The sequence below is a fragment of the Palaemon carinicauda genome, chromosome 6 (genome assembly GCF_036898095.1).
Source record: "Palaemon carinicauda isolate YSFRI2023 chromosome 6, ASM3689809v2, whole genome shotgun sequence".
NCBI lineage: Eukaryota > Metazoa > Arthropoda > Malacostraca > Decapoda > Palaemonidae > Palaemon > Palaemon carinicauda.
The window spans coordinates 169,653,534-169,673,147 of record NC_090730.1 but is presented as its reverse complement, the minus strand read 5'-3'; the positions used below and the strand labels follow the sequence as shown (position 1 = coordinate 169,673,147).

Below are 19,614 nucleotides of genomic sequence, written 5' to 3'. Positions count from 1 at the left end.
GAGGAGCCTTAAGCTGCTTAGCCTCCTATGGACTTTAATTAAATCATGATGATTTTTTTAAGGATCTTCGTCCGGATCTTGTAACTGCTGCTCCTCGTTCGCCTTTACGTCAGAACTTACACTAGGCCTAGCTACTTCGAAGCCGTTGTTTTTAAGCTAGTGCTCTCTCGCTCTCCTAGAGAGCGTTACGTTGGCTAGGCGACTGGTTTTTGCACCAGGAGGAGTTTTAGGGATACAGCCTTTGATTTCCCTTCTTTTAAACTGGCTTATAGAGCGAGAGTCTGATATGACACGAGAGAAGTTCTCGGCTTGGGAGTTCATGCCTCTGCCCAGATAGACTTCTCAATTCTGGTAGACTCGCCCTGGCGCCTAGCCAGGAGACGCTCCAAGTTGTTTACAGGTCAACTTCTCAGCTTTTGTCAAGCCTTTGAAGTTTTGCTGTACTATTATGTCACACATAACAAGGCTTTCAGGGATGGTAAACGGTTCCGCCTCAGTCGCTAACCCCGTCTGTTGCCACACCTGCTCCCGTAGACCCTAAATGGGCTTTGCTGCAAGACATGCAGTCCAAGCTTGCGGCCTTGATAGAGGACTTAAATGCGGAGAAGAACCTTCTGGCCAACAACCTTCCAACCGGTCGGTTGTGCGCCCTGTTGACGCTGAGGTAACCTACTCGCGTCTGCCAGTTGAGGTGGTTCCTCCTTCTGGCCAACAACCTTCCAACCGGTCGGTTGTGCGCCCTGTTGACGCTGAGGTAACCTACTCGTGTCTGCCAGTTGAGGTGGTTCCTCCACCGATGCGACCCAGTGTGGGTTGCCAGCCGCACGTTGACGTTAAGCGACGCTCGGAGGTGGTTGTTGACGTTCAGGACGTTCAACAACCAGCAGAGGTGACTTGTTGTGACGCAGTGCGTCAACCTCAGCAACCCGGTAGGGTGTTGACTGCACAACCCAGACGGTCTAGACAGTTTCGGGTTGACGCTGTACTTCCTCGCGCACCCATGGTTGTTGACAGTTCACAGACTGTGCAGCAGTTCCATGATATTGCGTCCGGCTCCGTCACGCATCCACCAGTGCGACCGGATTCAGGGAGTCAGACGTTGCCCACTCCGTTGCCGTTTCCTCATCAGTTTCGGATGAGGAACCCTCTGATGAGGACGTTGCTGAACAAGACGATCAGCCCCCAGTCCTGCTATCCATCCAGAAGATGCTGAAGAAGGAACGCTGCTCAGTCAGGCTGTGGATGAGTCTGGTAGGGACACTGTCATCCGTGGATCAATTTGTGTCACTAGGAAGACTACACCTCCGCCCTCTTCTATACCATCTAGCTTTTCACTGGAAAAAGGACAAGACGCTAGAAGCGGTCTCGATCCCGGTTTCCGGAAAGATAAAGTCTTGTCTGACTTGGTGAAAGGACTATATCAACCTAAGAGAGGGTCTTCCCCTGACTGTTCAGACTCACAACCACGTTCTCTTCTCGGACGCATCGGACGTAGGCTGGGGTGCGACATTAGACGGTCGGGAATGCTCGGGATTATGGAACTCGATTCAAAGGACAATGCATTTCAACTGCAAGGAGCTACTGGCAGTACGTCTGGCCTGGAAAAGCTTCAGGTCTCTCCTTCAAGGCAAAGTGGTGGAGGTGAACTCGGACAACACCACGGCTTTGGCGTACATCTCCAAGCAAGGAGGGACCTACTCTCTGACGTTGTACGAGATCGCAAGGGACCTCCTCACCTGGTCAAAAGGTCTAGACATATCACTAGTAACGAGGTTCATCCAAGGCAACTTGAATGTCATGGCAGATTGTCTCAGTCGGAAGGGACAAATAATTCCAACAGAATGGACCCTCCACAAGGATGTATGCAAGAGACTTTGGGCCACCTGGGGCCAGCCAACCATAGATCTCTTCGCAACCTCGATGACCAAGAGGCTCCCAATTTTTTGCTCACCAATCCCGGACCCAGCAGCAGTTCATATAGAGGCCTTTCTCCTAGATTGGTCACATCTAGATCTATATGCATTCCCTCCGTTCAAGATTGTCAACAAGGTACTGCAGAAGTTCGCCTCTCACGAAGGGACAAGGTTGACGCTAGTTGCTTCCCTCTGGCCCGCGAGAGAATGGTTCACCGAGGTACTTCGATGGCTAGTAGACGTTCCCAGAACACTTCCCCTAAGGGTGGACCTTCTACGTCAGCCACGCGTAAAGAAGGTACACCAAGGCCTCCACGCTCTTCGTCTGACTGCCTTCAGACTATCGAAAGACTCTCGAGAGCTAGAGGCTTTTCGGAGGAGGCAGCCAGAGCGATTGCTAGAGCAAGGAGAACATCCACCCTTAGAGTCTACCAATCGAAGTGGGAAATCTTCCGAAACTGGTGCAAGTCAGTATCCGTATCCTCGACCAGTACCTCTGTAACTCAAATAGCTGACTTCCTCGTATATCTGAGGAAAGAACGATCTCTTTCAGCTCCCTCTATCAAGGGTTACAGAAGCATGTTGGCATCAGTCTTCCGTCACAGAGGCTTAGATCTTTCCAACAATAAAGATCTACAGGACCTCCTTAAGTCTTTTGAGACCACGAAGGAGCGTCGTTTGGTTACACCTGGTTGGAATTTAGACGTGGTACTAAGATTCCTTATGTCAGACAGGTTCGAACCGCTACAATCAACCTCCCTGAAAGATCTCACCTTAAAGACACTTTTCCTGGTATGCTTAGCCACAGCTAAAAGAGTCAGTGAGATTCATGCCTTCAGCAAGAACATCGGATTGTCATCCGAAACGGCTACATGTTCTACAACTTGGTTTTCTAGCCAAAAACGAGCTGCCTTCTCGGCCTTGGCCAATATCGTTCGATATTCCAAACTTATCGTATGGTTGGAAATGAACTAGAAAGAGTCTTATGCCCTGTAAGAGCTCTTAAGTTCTATTTAAAACGAACTAAACCTTTACGAGGCCCGTCTGAAGCTTTATGGTGTTCAGTTAAGAAACCATCTTTGCCTAGTCAAAGAATGCTTTATCCTATTTTATCAGACTGTTAATACGAGAAGCTCATTCCCATCTGAATGAGGAAGACCAAGCTTTGCCGAAGGTAAGGACACACGAAGTTAGAGCTGTCGCAACTTCCGTGGCCTTTAAACAAAATAGATCTCTGCAAAGTATAATCGACGCAACCTATTGAAAAAGCAAGTCAGTGTTCGCGTCTTTTTATCTTAAGAATGTCCAGTCTCTTTACGAGAACTGCTACTCTCTGGGACCATTCGTAGCAACGAGTGTAGTAGTGGGTGAGGGCTCAACCACTACAATTCCCTAATTCCATAACCTTTTTAATCTTTCTCTTGAAATGTTTTATTTTTGTTTTTGGGTTGTCCGGAAGGCTAAGAAGCCTTTCGCATCCTACTTGATTTGGCGGGTGGTCAAAGTCATTTCTTGAGAAGCGCCTAGATTAGAGGTTTTGATGAGGTCCTGTTGTATGGGTTGCAACCCTTGATACTTCAGATCCTAGGGGTCGCTCAGCATCCTAAAAGGATCGCGAGGCTCCGTAAGGAAGACGTACTTAAAAAGGCAGAGTAATTGTTAAAGTCGACTTCCTTACCAGGTACTTATTTATTTTATGTTTGTTATTTTGAATAACTGCTAAAATGAAATAAAAAATCCTTAGCTCATAATAATGTAAACAATTATTGCTGGTCTCTACCCACCCCCCTGGGTGTGAATCAGCTTATATAATCACCGGCTAAGTTTAATATTGAAAAATGTTATTTTTATAATAAAATAAATTTTTGAATATACTTACCCGGTGATTATATATTAAAGGACCCTCCCTTCCTCCCCAATAGAGACCCAGTGGACCGAGGAGAAAATTGAGTTCTGTGTTTACATTGAGTACTGAGTACCTGCACGACAGATGGCGCTGTTGAAGTACACCCCCTACCTGCATAGCGATCGCTGGCGGATTTTTAACGTAGAGTTTTCTGTCGAGCAACAGAGTTGCAGCTTATATAATCACCGGGTAAGTATATTCAAAAATTCATTTTATTATAAAAATAACATATTTATTTATTTATTTATCATTTATTTATTTATTTAGTAATTTATTCATCTTTAAGGTCATCCTTGAACAGTATAACTCAATATAACTGTCAAGACATTGGTTATTGTGTACAGTATTCATATTTTCACTGCTAATCCATAGATGAACCCCCAAGCAAACCTTTCAAAAACAGTAGCCTTTTCATTTATCTGTACAAAAGGCTCATCCTTGCTAAACCTTCTCATCAGTTGCTTTTTTACCCAAATATCTTTTCTTTCTCAAACTATCACACTTGAGTATTAGCTCAAAACTATCTGATATAACATTTTCTCTTCCCGGTACTCATAGAAAATGGTCACATATATTAAAATGGGAGACATAAGTAATCTCTTACAGTGTTTTTAGAATTTCCTACATAGTTTTGCTACTCCGTTCCCTTTTTCTAGAAAATTTCATCAGTCATTAAATAGTAGATATGATTCCCAAAGTTAATGATATACAGCTTGTAATTTGCTCTTAGTCTTCAACATATTGCAAACACAAAAATTGAAGTGAAATAGTGTTATGGAAACCATGGTTATTGTGGCTTTCATTAAGGGTATTGTATAGTTAATGGGGTGACACTTGTTTTAAAAGACATTGAACAGTCTTGGTTGTGAGAAAAAGCTTCACAAACAGCTGTAGATACTAAAGAACATAATTTATATAGGCAAAGGGGGCAGTAGGAATAATACAAGTAGTTACAATGAGAAATTGGCACAGAATCTTAACCAGATTTAGACAATTTTGAAACTACGTATTCTTCCCTTGCTACTACAACTTGAACAATTTTACCACTTTTGTGAAGACAACCACACTAGTTTTCATCCTTTTGAATGTTCATACTACCATTGCTGATAATTACACCATTTCCTCTGGAATGCTATTACTACTATTAATTTCCTTGGTAAACTTAGTATTACTATATTTAACCTTCTGCTATATTTAACCTGCTAGTACTTTTTCTTGTAATTATTCCAGCTGCTACTTCTGTCGCTACTACTGTAGTGTATTACCCTTTCCTTTGAGCCACATCACAACTACTGCTACTATTATCCTTATAGTTGTACTACAAACACTGCTGATATGAATTCCACTGCTACCAATACCTCTACTACTTTTTATTTTAACTTTGTGACTACCACTATTTGTTCTAGTTCCACGACTTCTACTTTTTATTATAGTTCCACAATTACTGCTACTACTATTTTATTTCTGCTAAAACTACTATTATTACTGCTTTATAGTTGAATTCCACTACTACTGCTGCTATTTTTGGACAATACTATTTCTACTGCTTTGACAAATACCACTACTACTTTTCATTTGAACTCTATGACTACTACTGTACCATGGTTTCACTATTAACGCTGCAACAATCACCTCCCTGATCTCCACTACATTTTATTTGACTATCTCTTCAATTGATATAACTTTTTTTTGTTGAACACTACCAATATTACTACTTTTTATAAACTATTACTACTACTTTTCTTTGAATTTCCCTCCTACTGCTGCTGCTTCTAATACTGTAATTCCATTGATCATTTTTATTTTTATTTCATTATTACCATCGCTATTTTTATAACACCACTGCACCTTTTTATTTGGACTTCATTGCACTATTCTTGGAACTTGGTTATTACTACTACTGCTTCTGATACCACTACATTATAATTGAAGTCCACCCTTGCACCACTAGTTTCTATTTGAAGTCACCCTCTCTCTGGTTATGGTTCATTTTGTCTTTGCCTACACGTACACTGAATAGTCTGGCCTATTCTTACCACATTCTCATCTGTCCTCATACACCTGACGAAACTGAGATTACCAAATAATTCTTCTTTGCTGCACTGTAATTGTTCAGTGGCTACTTTCCTCTTAGTAAGGGTAGAAGAGACTCCCTACTCAAGGTAAGCAGATCTTCTAGGAGAAGGACACTCCAAAATGAAACCATTGTTCTCTGATTTTGGGTAGTGCCATAGCCTGTGCACCATGGCCTTCCACTAACTTGGATTAGAGTTCTCTTGCTTGGGGTTACACTCGGGCATACTGTTCTATCTTATTTCTCTTCCTTTTTTTTTTTTTTTTTACCTTTTTATAGTTTATATGTGAAGGATCTAATTTAATGTTACTGTTCTTGAAATATTTTTTGTTCCGTAACCAAAATACAAACCACGCTATTTACATTGGGTTTACTTTCGGCGTAGCTGAAATTGACGAGCCAATAAATTTTAACGAAGGTTAACTACCCCCGCGCTAGTTAGCGGGGGTAGGGGAAGGGGTAGCTTGCTACCCCTCCCTCCCCACACACCGGTGATTTGCTTCACTTCACTTTTGGCTCGGACAATGTACAGACGTGTCCGTCTATCGTCCTCGTTGTTGACAGCCTTAATCTTTTTTCTTTGCTTTTCCTCAGCTGTGTGTTTGGAAGTTGGCTTCGCCCTTTGGTATTCATCATGCGCAAGTGCCCTGGGATCGCCGGCCGCCTTGCGGTACCTTCATGTCGGCGGTGGATACCGATCCTCACACCCTTTGCCCGCAGTGTCGAGGCCGACGGTGTGATAGTGAAAATATGTGCAGTGAGTGTAAGGAGTGGTCTGCCTCCCAGTAGGAGAGGTTTGCCTGCCAGCGTAAGAAGAAGTCCAAGAGAGACCGTTCTCCTTCTGGGGTTGCCCTGAAGGAGGAAGGCTCTAGGGACTCTTCTTCCGCCGCCCAAACCTCCTCCGAAGCCCCCACTCGTTCGGCCTCTGGTGAGAGGCCTCCGAGTGGTAGCGCAGACCCTTGTTCTGTTTCCCGAACTCGGGGTGCGGGAGAGGGCGTCGCCTCCCATAGCGGGGCGGCTCCCCCTCCTCCTCCGGGGGGAGGATTTTGATTATGTTGATAACTCTGTGTCTAACGATGATCTTTTTCAGCTTTGGGCTTCCTTGGGGCTTAAGGGCCTGCCCTCCAAGGAAGCCCTGTTTGACCTTATCCAGTTGGGGGCCGCTGTGAAGCAGTCGCCGGTGATAGCAGAGGTAGATCCTCTGTCTATCATCGACGTCGTGGTGGCAGAGGCTTCCGACGGGTCTGGTCAAACCTCTGCAGCTCCTGATGTTGCTGAAGGCTCTCCTCCCCCTTCCGAACATCCTTCGAAGGGGGAAGGGGGTCCCACGGTCTCTCCTGTGGCTATGTCTCCCCCTCAGGGGAGCGCTTTGACAGAGACTCCTCTTCGGAGGACTGACGATCCCGATGACCTCCATCGTGGCCGCCTTCGCCGTAAGGCTCGTTGTGCTCTTCGTCGCTGGGGCTTCCCGTCTCCCTATAAGGGTGTCAAGAGGCGCCTCTTCGAGTCTTCGCCTCCTCCGTCCTACGATGAGGACCCTCCTCGCCGGGAGCAGACTGTAGCAGCCGCGTCATTAGACCTCTGCGGGGATCGTTTGCGTTCTCCTACGCCTGGACCTTCCACCTCCTGCGCAGATGGCCAGCAGTCTTCTGATCTCGTCAGCCGACGGGCACCGGTCCCTTCGGGGCAAAGGGATGTCTCCCACGGTGTGGGGGCTTCCCTTGCGCGTCAGGGTTGCCCTGCGCGTTCACGCGCAGTAGCGCGTAAGCGCTCTCCATCCTTGAAGTCTCCTGACTCACCTCGCCAGCGCTCTCCTGTTCGCCAGCGATCTCCTGATGGTCAACGCCCCCTTGCTCGCCAGCGCTCTCCTGTGGACAACGTACATCCTCCTGTTCCTGTTTCGCGCCCAGCGCGCCAACGGTCACCTGAGCGCACAAGATCTCCTGCTCATCAGCGCGCACCTGTGCCTCCTGTTCCTGACACGCGCCCTGTGCGCCCACGCTCGCCTACACGCCCTAGAACTCTGGTTCTGGACGCGGGCAAGGATTTAACTCCTCCTCGCCCTCGCGTTCCTGCTCGTCGTCTTTCTCCTGCGCAGCAACGCACACGGTCTCCTGCGCAGCAACGCACACGGTCTCCTGTGCGTACATCCAGAGTTCCTGCACGCCCAAGCGCCCATGCGCCTTCTTTTCCTGAGCCCATTCGCGAGCGTTCGCCTTTGCGCGTCGCCCCTCTTGCTCCTGCGCAGTCTTCTACGCGTCGTCTTCCTGCGCGCCAGCGATCACCAGCGCGTCAGCGATCTCCAACGCGTCAGCGTTCTCCTGCTCATCAGCGATCTCCTGCGCGTCAGCGTTCTCCAGCACGTCAGCGCCCCCCTGCGTCCCGGTGATCTCCTGACCGCCCGCGCGATCCATCGCCTGCGCGCAAGCGCTCTCCTACGCGTCAGCGCCAATCAGATCTTGACAGACATAGGTCTCCTGCGATCAACTCACCCACTCGCGGACGTTCGCCTGCGTGTTCTACGCGCCATCGCTCTCCAACGCGCCAGCACTCGCCAACACGCCATCATTCGCCGACTCGCCATCGGTCGCCCACGCGTCTCAGGTCTCCAGGATACCATCGTTCCCCTGCGCTGTACTTTTCTCCTGGCCCTCAGCGGTCTCCTGAGCGCCCACGCGTTCCTTTGCCCACGGGTTCCTTTGCCCACGCGCCAACGCGTTCCCTCGCCAACGCGCCCACTCGCCCACGCGCGATTGCTCCCGTGCTCGTTTATCTCCGCGTGATTACGCGCCCGCGCTCCAGCAGCCCCTCGCGCGCGATTCTTTGGTAACGCCCCGCGCGAGCGCCAGCGCGACCCCCGTTCTCGTCGGGTTCCGCAGCTCGCGGCGGCAGCAGGGACGCGTGTTTCCAGGTCGCAGTCAGGATCGCCTCCGCGTAAGCGCAGGTCTGTCTCGCAGGACAAGGAAGGATCGTCGGAGAGGTCAAGGCAACTTTCTTCCCCTTCTTTTTTGCAGGCAGGTCCAGTTGTGTCCACTCCGAAGGGTCGACCGATCCCCTTCCCTCCAGCGGGAATTACGGACTCTGCGTCCGTATCTCGGCAGTCCTGGTTTGGTCCTTTGATGCGGGCATTAGTGAAGGCTATGAAGCCGGCACTCGCCGATCTAGGACTCAAGCCAACGACGGCCTCGCCCCCGCTGAAGAGAAGGAGAGGAGTGGACTTCGTGGTGACTTCTCCCAGGGAGAAGTTGGTTCCTAAGAGGTCCGCCAGGAAGGCTCCTTCCCCTTCGCAGTCGTTTTCTCCTTCTCCTGTAGACGAGGCCTTTCCGTCCTCAGGAGAGTCCAGCGAGGCGGCGGTCTACCCCTTGGCACCAAGAGGGGAGTCTCCTCCTCGTGGAGGGGAATCGTCTCGCGTGGAAGGTACCTTCCAGACTTCTTTGCTGGAGTCTTGTATCCCGCCCAGGAGGGAACCCAAGGACTCCAAGACAATTCCGAAGTCTTCTTCGCGAATTCGTCAGGAACCAGCCAGACCCCGGGAGAACGTCCACGTGTCTCCCCAGGAAGAGCTTCCGGGGACAGGAGACTTAGCTGCCAGTCCGCAGGGAGGAGAGCAGCACGAGTCTGAGCATGCCTTCTGGCAGGTCTTGGGCCTGATGAGGCAGCTCAACAGGTTCAAGGACCCGGTGATTGCCCCTCGTGAAGGCAAGGACACAGTCCTGGATCAGGTCTGTGGAACTCAGAAGCCCCCAAATACCAGCGCGGCTTTGCCCTGGTCCCAAGGGGTGAAGAGTGCCAGAGACAGGGCCAACGCTCAACTCGCAGACCTCGCCTCCTCCAGTCGTTCCTCTGCTGGGAACAAACTCCTCCCACCTCCTCGTCTCCAGCAGAGGAGGTATTTTTAGATCATGGGGGAGTCTAGCCTCGCTCTTCCCCTTCACCATTCGGTGGAAGAGCTTACTAGGGGAGTTCCGCTTGAGAAGCTCTCCGCCCGGCAGGTGACATTCTCGGCGTCGGAGATCCTGAGCCAGGAGAAGGTCGCGAAGTGTGCCATGCAGGCCACTTCGTGGCTGGATGTCTGGCTGGGTTCTCTGGGCATCCTATTGCGCTCCGAGGATCTGTCTAAGGAGAGCAATAGGAAGGCCCTGGAGACCTTCCTCCTCTCGGGCACTCGCTCCATCGAGTTCCTGGCACATCAGGTTACCAACCTGTGGGCCAACTCGGTGCTGAAGCATCGTGATGCTGTGACCGAGAAGATCCACCCGAAGGTCCCCGCCGTGGACGTCTATAGGCTCAGACACTTCTCCATTCTTGGGGGAAGTTTGTTTGAGTCCCAAGATATGGAACGTACAGCTGAGAGGTGGAGGAAGTCTAGCCAGGACTCCCTCCTCCAAAGGGCCCTTGCATCTCGGCCCTACAAGCCTCCAGTTCCGCAGCAACATCAGCAGCAGCCTCGCAGGACACCGAAGCAGGCGCCGGCAGCTAAGAAAGTGGTGTCTAAGCCCCAGCCCTTTCCTGCCAAGGACAAGAGGGGCGGTAAGTCCTCCATGGGAGGCAAGACTCCTAGAGGAAGCGTGTTTACCCTGATTTCGTCTTGGGCGCACAGGAACGGCATCCGTCTCCTCCGATATCTGGACAACTGGCTGATCCTGGCAGACTCGGAGTCGACCCTTCTTCGACACCGAAACAGGCTCCTGGGACTTTGCCAAGATCTGGGGATCTTGGTAAATCTCGAGAAGTCCTCTCTGCAGCCGTCCCAACGACTGGTTTATCTAGGCATGTTGTTAGACACCAATCTCCACAAAGCCTTTCCATCAGACGACAGGATAGCAAGGCTGAGGAGGGTGGCGGAACCCTTCCTCAGGCGGGAAGAGCTTCCAGCCCAATCGTGGTTGCGTCTCTTAGGTCACCTAGCCTCCCTGGCTTGTCTGATTCCAAACGGCCGTCTCAGGATGAGATCCCTGCAATGGCGGCTAAAGTCCCGGTGGAGTCAAGGATCCGATTCCCCGGACTTTCTGGTCCCAATAGGACCCGCGGAACAGGCGGACCTGCGGTGGTGGCTGGTCGACGAGAACCTGCGAAAGGGAGTGGATCTTCTCGTCCTCCCCCCGGAAATGACACTGTTTTCGGACGCGTCAAAAGAAGGGTGGGGGGCTCACATTCTGAACCAGAGGACCTCAGGCCTTTGGTCAGAATCAGAAAAGTACCTGCACATCAACCTTCTAGAAATGAAGGCCGTATTCCTGGCTCTTCAACAGTTCCAACGAACCCTGGCGGATCACTCCGTGGTGGTGATGAGCGACAACACCACGGTAGTGGCTTATATCAACAAGCAGGGAGGTACTTTTTCACATCAGCTATCCCATCTTGCAGTAGAGATTCTGAGGTGGACCTAAGTCCACTCGATAACACTATCAGCTCGCTTCATTCCTGGCAAGGGGAATGTGCTCGCCGACAGTCTGAGCAGAGCTTCGCAGATAGTGAGTACCGGGTGGTCTTTGGATCCTCAGATAGCCAACAAAGTCCTGACTTTGTGGGGTTCCCCGACGGTGGATCTGTTTTCGCGACAGCTTTGAATTTCAAGCTGCTCCTGTACTGCTCCCTAGTCCCGGACCCCAAGGCTCTCTGGCAAGATGCTTTCCAACAACGGTGGGACAACATCGACGTGTATGCCTTCCCACTGTTCTGTCTGATGAGAAGGGTGCTCAACAGTACCAGACTATCGGTCAACCTGTCGATGACTCTGATAGCTCCGCTATGGCATCACGCGGAATGGTTCCAGGACCTTCTGCAGCTCCTGACGGAGCTCCCAAGAGAGCTTCCCCCACGACATGAGCTACTCAGACAGCCACATTGCAACATCTTCTACAAGGCCGTAGCCTCGCTTCGGCTTCACGCCTGGAGACTATCCAGCGTCTCCTCACGGAGAGAGGCTTTTCGCAACAGGTTGCAGAGAGAATGTCTCGTCACCTGCGAAAGTCCTCTGCGGGAGTCTACCAGGCGAAGTGGAGAGTCTTCTGTGGTTGGTGTCGTGGGAGGGGCATCTCTCCGCTGGATGCCACTATTCCAGCAATAGCGGAGTTTCTCGTTTATTTGCGGGAGGAAATGCGCCTTTCGGTCTCAGCGGTGAAAGGCTATTGCTCAGCCTTAAGCCTGGCTTTTAGGCTGAAAGGAGTGGACATTTCTTCCTCGCTGGAACTCTCTCTACTCATACGTAGCTATGAGCTTACCTGCCCTCAGTCGGAAGTGAGACCTCCTCCATGGAACGTGGTTCGGGTTCTCAGGGCTCTTAAGAGACCTCCCTTTGAACCATTACGCCAGGCCTCTGATCGCCACCTGACTTGGAAGACGGCTTTCCTGCTCGCGTTGGCTTCTGCCAAACGAGTTAGTGAACTTCATGGTCTCTCGTACGACATCGCCCATTCAAGGGGATGGGGGGAGGTAACGTTCATGTTCGTCCCTGAATTTGTTGCCAAGACTCAGAACCCTGGAGTGCCAGACCCACGGTTCGACTCTTTCAGGGTCTCGAGTCTCCATTCTGTAACAAGCGACCCAGACCATCTGCTATTATGCCCAGTGAGGAGTCTGAGGCATTACTTGAAGAGAACAGCTGCAGTTCGTCCTCGCGTGCAAGCACTGTTTGTTAGCACATTCAGGACGAAGAGGAGGGTCACCAAGAATACCATCTCGGCTTGGATTCGGAGGGTCATCCACCACGCCTTGAATCTGGACCCTCCTCCGTCACGTCGCCCTAGGGCACACGACGTCAGGGGCATCGCTATGTCCCTGGCCTTCAAGAGAAACTTCTTTGTGACGCAGGTGCTTCAAGCTGGGGTCTGGAAGCGTCAAACGACCTTCACAGCCTGCAGGACGTGACCCACAGGAGCCTCGATACTTTTTCTATTGGCCCCGTGGTGGCTGAACAACAGCTGGTCTAACCTCAGGCTCCTTGATGGACAAGTAGCAGTAGGTTGAGGGCGTTGTTACCCGGTTTTAGTCTGCGTGAAAGAAAGAGTATGTCTGGCCCTTACTTCTTTCTTCATCTTCCCCTCTCTTGGGGAAAGCAGCATCCTGGTCTCCGCATAGCTGACCTCAACCTCTGCTGGTAAACCATGCTCCCTTGTGTTCCTAGTACTGTATTAAGTTTAATTTTTCAATATTAAACTTACCCGATAATCATGTAGCTGTCAACTCCGTTGCCCGACAGAATTCTATGGAGGGATACGCCAGCTATCACAATACTAGAAGGGGGTGTACTTACCAGCGCCACCTGTGGCCAGGTACTATAGTACTTCTTGTTGACACCTCCTCAATTTTTCCTCTGTCGTGCTTCCGGCAAGACGTTCTGGGATACGCTTATGATCTTCGAGTATTTTCACGGCTTTTGGTGAAGTATTCTCTCAGATTTCGGCTGTCGCTTTACTGGAAAACTTCTATATTAGCTTAGATAGCTATTATTTAGTCTTTGATTTAACGGTTAAAGATCTTTTGCTTGATTTTGAAACCCCACTTGGCTAACTCTTTTGATTCAAGATGTCTGACATTTCACAAGCCCCCACCCATAGACGATGTAGGTCTTGTAATAGGCGTATTCCGAAGGCCTCGGTAGATCCTCACACCGCTTGTTCTGACTGTAGGGAAAGGCCCTGTCAGTTAGAAGATCGATGTGAGGAATGCGCCGGACTTTCGGAACTTGATTTTGTCCGTCTTCTTAAGTACTCAACCAAGTTAGAGAGAGAGAGAGTTAGGAGGAGTTCTTCTCACTCTTCACTTTTTTCCTCACCTCATGATCCCCTACCTTTTCCTACCCCTGTAGTGGCTACCCCCGAACCTACTATTTGCCCTCAGCCTGATATGTCTGTTGTTTTGCGTGCCATTCAGGCCTTAGGCGATAAAGTAGAGTCAGTGGTAAGTGATCATAAGTCTCTTATGGCCGAAGTCAAGGAACTTAAGGTCAAGAGTGCAGTGGGTGGAATTAGTGCCAGTGCTGTGACGAGTGCTAGTGTCAGTGCAGTGCCAAGTGCTAGTGTCAGTGTCAGTGTGGTGCGTGAGGATACTTCTGTGCGTGCCAGTCGTCCTCCCAGTCCGGGACCTCTTGCAAGCTCCCAAGCCCAGGGGAGAAGCAATGTCGAAGGGCAAAAGGGTTCGGCAGGCCTTGATCGGCGCACAGAAGTATCCTCGGTGGTTGCGGGCGTGTCTTCCAGAGACCGTCACTCCCACCTGCAGACGATTGAGCCCGTCTTTTACTCGTCTGCTGAGCATTTATCAGGGAAGAAACGCTGGACTCAGGTCTCGAGACCACTCAAACGCAGATTCCAGACCTCAAGAACTCAACCGGGCTGCAGTCATTGGATCAGCTCTGACTCGCCGCAGTCATCAGTTGAATGCACTCCGCCTAAGAGGAGTAAGGTTCTGCCACAACAGATCTCTGCTGTTAAGGCTTTACCTCAGCAGACCTTAGTGTCTGCCGACCCCAAGTTGACTCTACTGCAGTCCATGCAGTCACAACTTGCGGTCCTGATGCGTGAGTGTCAGGCTGAGCAGGTTACACCTCCTCCTGCGATCGCTCCGCCTGACCGCAGTACTGCCTGCCAGGCGTACGATGTTGAGGCTCCTCAGAATACCTTAGCACGTTCTGAGTTTACTGTTTCCAGTGGTGTGCAGCTCCCTCCGCCTTCCTTAAGGCAACCTCAGCAATGGGAACAGGAAGATCATTCCTTACTTCCTCCGCTTCCACTTGCAGTTCCACCAGTGAGGCAACACTCTCTTGAGGTACAACAACCTCTCCCATCCATGAGTCAGTCTCCTCAGCTCTCGCTGCAGCGAGCTCAACCCTCCTCAAGGCAACCACAACACCTTAGCCTTGCGCCTCAGGAGCCTCAACTCGCGAGACAATTACTGTGTTCTGCGCAGCCACTACCTCATCGCTCTCAGCCCACACCTCAGGAACCTCAACTCGTTCCTCAGGAACTTGCTACTGCGCATCCGCCTTCCGCTCAGCAAGCGCAACCCTTGAGTTCAGTCACTCATGCTAGGAGTCAGCCTCCTCCACCCATGCGCCTACCTTCTGCTACTTCTTTTGATCAGCCCTTGCAGTCTGAGCCTCAGGTGTTCCCTCAACAGAGTCTTGAAGAGGAAACCACTAATATTGTTGTTCCAGCTCGTGCTGACTCTGCTGTTCAGCATACCTTTCCGATCTCTTCGCTACACTCTGGTGATGAGGCGTCTGATGATGAGGCGGCACACCTGGATCCCTCATCAGACGTGGATGAATCCAAGTCTTCTCCACCTTCTATTGACTTTCGTAAGGTCTTGGCTCTGTTTAGGGAGGTATACCCAGACCACTTTGTCTCTGCTATTCCCCGCTCTCCGCCATCTGAGTTTTCGCTGGGCATGCAGCCAGCTAAGTCTACCTATACTAAGCTAGTCCTAGCAAGGTCCTCTAAGAGAGCGTTAAGGATCTTAGGGGAGTGGTTGCAGACTAAGCAACACCTTGGAAAGACTTCGTTCATGTTTCCTCCGACTAAGCTCACTTCTAAAGCGGGCGTTTGGTATGCCACAGGAGAGGAACCAGGCTTGGGAGTACCTGCCTCTGCCCAGGCTGACTTCTCAAGTCTGGTAGACTCGCCTCGTAGAACAGCAATGAGGCGCTCTAAGGTTTGCTGGACCTTCTCAGACCTTGATCACTTCCTGAAGGGTGTTTTTAGAGCATTTGAGATGTTCAACTTTCTAGACTGGTGCCTGGGGGCCCTCAGCAAGAAGACCTCCCCTGCGGACAAGGATTCTGCCATGCTATTAATGTCCTGCATGGATAAGGCCATTAGAGATGGATCTGGCGAGCTTGCGTCGATGTTTGTGTCAGGGGTTCTTAAGAAAAGGGAACAGCTATGTACCTTCCTTTCCTCCAGCATTACACCTTGTCAAAGGTCTCAACTCCTTTTCGCTCCGCTCTCGAAGTTCCTCTTCCCCGTAGAGCTGGTTAAGGACTTGTCTGCTGCCCTGATACAAAAGGACACACATAATCTTGTAGCCTCATCGGCTCGTAAGACTAAGGTTGCTACCTCAGTCCCCAGGACTTATCGCACCCCAGTGGCTGACACTCCTGCTACGAGGTTCATACCGCCCTTTCGTGGTAGAGCCCCCAGCCGAGGAAGCTCCCGTCCAGACTCTTCCAGGAGCAAGTCTAGGAAAGGTTCCAAGGCTTCTAAAGGAAAAAACTGACTCTCCGCATCTCCAGACAGCAGTAGGAGCCAGACTCAAGAGCTTCTGGCAAGCCTGGGAAAAGAGAGGTGCAGACGCCCAGTCTGTCAGTTGGCTGAGGGAGGGTTACAGGATTCCATTCTGCCACAAACCCCCTCTGACCACATCTCCCATCAACCTCTCTCCCAACTACAAAGAAGAGGACAAGAGGCTAGCGTTGCACCAGGAGGTGTCGCTACTTGTGCAGAAGAAGGCAGTGGTTATAGTCCGGGACCATCAATCCCCGGGCTTCTACAACCGTCTCTTTCTGGTGGCCAAGAAGACAGGAGGTTGGAGACCGGTGTTGGACGTCAGCGCGCTCAATGCGTATGTCACCAAGCAGACGTTCACGATGGAGACGACAAAGTCGGTCCTAGCAGCGGTCAGACAGGAGGACTGGATGGTCTCGTTGGACTTGAAAGATGCCTACTTTCACGTTCCTATTCATCCAGACTCCCAACCTTTCCTGAGATTCGTTTTTGGAAAGGTTGTCTACCAATTCCAAGCCCTGTGTTTTGGCCTAAGCACAGCTCCTATGGTGTTCACGCATCTGATGAGGAATATAGCAAAATTCCTCCACTTATCGGACATCAGAGCCTCCCTCTACTTAGACGACTGGCTGTTGAGAGCCTCCACGAGTCGTCGCTGTCTGGAGAGTCTCAACTGGACTTTGGACTTAATCAGAGAACTGGGTCTGTTAGTCAACATAGAAAAGTCTCAGCTCATTCCCTCCCAATCCATTGTGTACCTGGGAATGGAGATTCGGAGTCAGGATTTTCGGGCTTTTCCATCGGCCCCAAGGATAAGCCAAGCCCTAGATTGCATCATGAGCATGCTGAAGAGGAGCAGTTGCTCGGTGAGACAGTGGATGAGTCTCACAGGGACCCTTTCATCACTGGCCCTGTTCGTCGAGCTAGGGAGACTCCACCTCCGCCCTCTTCAATTCCATCTTGCAGCTCATTGGGACAAGGGTTTGACTCTCGAAGCAGTCTCTATCCCAGTCACCAAAGAGATGAAGACCACTCTCTTGTGGTGGAAGACCAATCTCCTTCTCAGGGAGGGCCTATCGTTGGCTATTCAGACCCCCAATCTTCATCTCTTCTCAGATGCATCGGACTCGGGCTGGGGTGCGACCTTGAACGGACGGGAATGCTCGGGAACGTGGAACGAGGAACAGGGAACGCTCCACATCAACTGCAAGGAGCTACTAGCAGTTCATTTAGCCCTGCTGAACTTCAAGTCCCTCCTGCTAGGCAAGGTGGTGGAGGTGAACTCGGACAACACCACAGCCTTGGCTTACATCTCCAAGCAAGGAGGGACCCATTCGAGGAGCCTATACGAGATCGCAAGGGACCTCCTCATTTGGTCAAGAAGTCAAAACCTCACTTTGGTCACGAGGTTCATTCAGGGCAACATGAACGTCTCAGCAGATCGCCTAAGCAGAAGGAATCAGGTCATTCCCACGGAATGGACCCTCCACAAGAGTGTGTGCAACAGACTTTGGACCTTGTGGGGTCAACCTACCATAGATCTGTTTGCCACCTCCATGACCAAGAGACTTCCGCTGTACTGTTCCCCAGTTCCAGACCCTGCAGCAGTTCATGTGGATGCTTTTCTGCTGAACTGGTCCCATCTCGACCTTTACGCATTCCCACCGTTCAAGATAATAAACAAAGTCCTGCAGAAATTCATCTCGCACGAAGGGACACGGCTGACGCTGGTTGCTCCCCTTTGGCCTGCAAGAGAATGGTTCACAGAGGTACTTCAATGGCTAGTCGACATCCCCAGGACTCTACCTCTAAGAGTGGACCTTCTACGTCAACCTCACGTAGACAGGTTGCACCCAAACCTCCACGCTCTTCGGCTGACTGCCTTCAGACTGTCGAAAGATTCGCTAGAGCTAGAGGCTTTTCGAAGGAGGCAGCCAGTGCGATTGCCAGAGCAAGAAGGGTTTCCACTCGTAGAGTCTACCAATCTAAGTGGGAAGTCTTCCGGAGCTGGTGTAGAGCCAATTCAGTATCCTCTACCAATACCTCTGTGACCCAAATAGCTGACTTCCTATTACATCTTAGGAATGAGAGATCCCTTTCAGCCCCTACGATTAAAGGGTACAGGAGTATGTTGGCTTCAGTTCTCCGCCACAGAGGTTTGGACCTTTCTTCCAACAAGGACCTTCAAGACATCCTTAAGTCTTTTGAGACTTCTAAAGAGCGTCGTCTATCCACTCCAGGCTGGAACCTAGACGTAGTCTTAAGGTTCCTTATGTCACCTAGGTTCGAACCTCTCCAGTCAGCTTCCTTCAAGGACCTTACCCTCAAGACTCTTTTTCTCGTCTGCCTTGCAACAGCTAAGAGAGTCAGTGAGGTTCATGCCTTCAGCAAGAACATTGGTTTCACGACCGAATCTGCAACATGTTCTTTTCAGCTCGGATTCCTAGCAAAGAACGAACTTCCTTCACGTCCTTGGCCTAGATCGTTTGAAATACCTAGCCTCTCCAACATGGTAGGTAACGAACTAGAGAGAGTTCTTTGCCCTGTCAGAGCTCTCAAGTATTATCTTAATAGGTCTAAACCTATTCGAGGACAGTCAGAAGCCTTATGGTGTGCCATCAAGAAACCTTCGAGGCCCATGTCCAAGAACGGGGTTTCGTATTATATAAGGCTTCTGATTAGAGAAGCCCATTCTCACTTAAAGGAGGAAGACCTTGCATTGCTGAAGGTAAGGACCCACGAAGTAAGAGCCGTAGCTACTTCGATGGCCTTTAATAAAAACCGTTCTCTGCAGAGCATAATGGATGCAACCTATTGGAGGAGCAAGTCAGTGTTTGCATCATTTTATCTTAAAGATGTCCAGTCTCTTTACGAGAACTGCTACACCCTGGGACCATTCGTAGCAGCGAGTGCAGTAGTAGGTGAGGGCTCAGCCACTACATTCCCTTAATCCCATAACCTTTTTTAACCTTTCTCTTGAATGCTTTTATTGTTGTTTTTATGGTTGTTACGGTAGGCTAAGAAGCCTTCCGCATCCTTTTGATTTGGCGGGTGGTCAATTCATTCTTGAGAAGCGCCTGGGTTAGAGGTTGTGTAGAGGTCCTTTAGTAGGGGTTGCAGCCCTATATACTTTAGCACCTTTGAGTTGATTCAGCCTCCAAGAGGAACGCTGCGCTCAGTAAGGAAGACGAACTTAAAAAAGAGGCAGAGTAACGGTTCAATTCGACTTCCTTACCAGGTACTTATTATTTCATTGTTATTTGAGATAACTGTTATATGAAATATGGGATACTTAGCTATCCTTTAATCTTGTACACTGGTTTTCACCCACCCCCCTGGGTGTGAATCAGCTACATGATTATCGGGTAAGTTTAATATTGAAAAATGTTATTTTTATTAGTAAAATAAATTTTTGAATATACTTACCCGATAATCATGATTTAATTGACCCTCCCTTCCTCCCCATAGAGAACCAGTGGACCGAGGAAAAATTGAGGA

The 19,614-nt window shown here is 50.1% G+C and overlaps 1 long non-coding RNA gene across 2 annotated transcripts in view; it reads left to right on the top strand.

Moving 5' to 3' along the window:
• The window catches only part of LOC137642823 (uncharacterized), a 64,325-nt gene that overhangs the window by 9,786 nt on the left and 34,925 nt on the right, over positions 1–19,614 (top strand). The gene's annotated exons all lie outside the window — the stretch shown is intronic.